Source organism: Sinocyclocheilus grahami, unplaced genomic scaffold (assembly GCF_001515645.1).
Source record: "Sinocyclocheilus grahami isolate Dianchi unplaced genomic scaffold, SAMN03320097.WGS_v1.1 scaffold64.1, whole genome shotgun sequence".
Taxonomy (NCBI): domain Eukaryota; kingdom Metazoa; phylum Chordata; class Actinopteri; order Cypriniformes; family Cyprinidae; genus Sinocyclocheilus; species Sinocyclocheilus grahami.
Genome location: NW_015505243.1, coordinates 1,198,973 through 1,200,818, shown reverse-complemented (window position 1 = coordinate 1,200,818; position 1,846 = coordinate 1,198,973). Strand labels below are relative to the sequence as shown.

General features: G+C 40.1%; 1 protein-coding gene across 1 annotated transcript in view; it reads right to left on the bottom strand.

Annotated features, from left to right (window-relative positions):
* The window catches only part of LOC107584888 (leucine-rich repeat neuronal protein 1), a 17,003-nt gene extending 15,980 nt beyond the window's left edge, over nucleotides 1-1,023 (bottom strand). Inside the window, exon 1 of the mRNA XM_016271656.1 lies at nucleotides 787-1,023. The gene's annotated coding sequence lies outside the window, so the exon portion shown is untranslated. The remainder of the gene's footprint in view (nucleotides 1-786) is intronic.
* Between the last annotated feature and the right edge of the window lie 823 nt (nucleotides 1,024-1,846).

Here is a 1,846-nt window from a genome sequence, read left to right as displayed (position 1 = left end):
GCGTTTTGAAAAGTGGGGACATGGGGTAATGTCCTGAAAAGTCACCTTCTCCTTGTAATACCTATGTCATACCCTTGTCATTATACAAGTTTATGTCCTCATTTGTCACAAAAATGCACACACACTCACACACACACACACAAAAATGCGCACACACACACACACGCACACAGTCTGGTCAGCTATCCTTGTGGTGACTCTCCATAGGCGTAATGGTTTGTCTACTGTACATACCGTATATTCTATTGCCCTACACCAACCCTACCCCTAAACCTACCCCTTACAGGAAACTTTCTGCATTTTTAGATTTTCAAAAAACTTCATTCTGTATGATTTATAAGCTTTTGTACCCGTGGGGACCACAATTTAGGTCCCCACCGTGACACGAGTCCCCATGAGTCTGTGTGTAGTCAGGTTTAAGTCCCCACCAGGATATATAAACCAGTACACACACACACACTCAGACGCACACACGCACGCACGCACACACACACACAAAACAAACAAACAATGCTTTCTAAATGTGTCTCTGTGTTATCTGAGTCTCTTCAGATGCTTCCTACAGGGTCACTGAGTCCAGGAGCAGGTGAAAAGGATTCGACCATCAGCTCCACAAGAAGGAGACGAGCTCACAAACTTCAGAGTACAGCCTTCCGATTCTTAATATACACATACATTTACCAGCGGTTTTATTCCCTCTACGAAGTACTACCATCAGTTTGCAAGTTTGTAACTTCTGAACTGAAACCGCGAATGCCAAAGAGATGCTTTCAGAAACGCCCTTACCTCCAGCGACTGAAGGATGGATCCGCTCCAGGGACTCACGCTCACCTATTTCTCTACTATTGCGTTGCAATTTGAGCAAATGGTCGCTTCTACTCTAGGCAGTTGATTATATTTTGCGTTTGCTTATTTTATTCTAAATATGAAGTCCATTTTCACCCTCTCGGTCCGTTCGAAAGCTTGCCTCCGGAGTGAAATTATTCTCGCATCCCCAGCATCAGCATCAGCATCGCTCCCTTATGCATCTTTTACAGTGTATTTGAAGCGCCCTTACACGCTGAGGCCACGCCCCCTCGCTGCTTCCCGTTACGCTGTCATTGACCAATGGGAATGTCAGACCCGGTCGCTCCGCCAATTGAACATGGGGGCGGGGCTTCGTTCTATCCCAGAGCAATGATGTAATGGTCCAGCTCTCGCTCTGCCTCCAGGTCGAGCTCCTGCGGCAGCGTCAGGCGCATCAGCGCTGAGCTCACACAGGCTCGGATTTCTGTTCAAGACAAAAGCATGATGTCAGAAATAACCCGAGCACCTTTATCCTCTCGAGACCAAGCAAACAAAAGAGTGTTGACATTTTGAACAGTGACTAGTATAAGCAACACGAAGAATATCTGATTTGAACATTTTATCTTTGTGAAACATTTTTGCTGACATATTTGCTTTATACTGTATATCAAGATATAATTCGAATGATTTTTTATTTAGTACCCTCATATTTTTCGATGAATATATTTATTTATTTTTAAATTCATTTATAATTGTAAATAACCACAATTATTATTTTATATTTGTTATGTTTGCATTCATATTTAGTTTTTATTTTTAATAATCTTTATAATAAGTTGTTGTTATTTTCATTTCATTTGACTGTTTTTCTTTTGTTGATGAATTTTGTTTACATTTATTATAATGAAAAAACATCATCTGAAACCAAGCAAACAAATGTTCATTCATTCATTGACATTTTTCATATTATAAATATGGCTAATATGCATTCAGATATAGTTTTGTGCTACTTTTCCTTTTTAACATATTTTATGTTTGGTAGCCTTTATTGTATCATTTT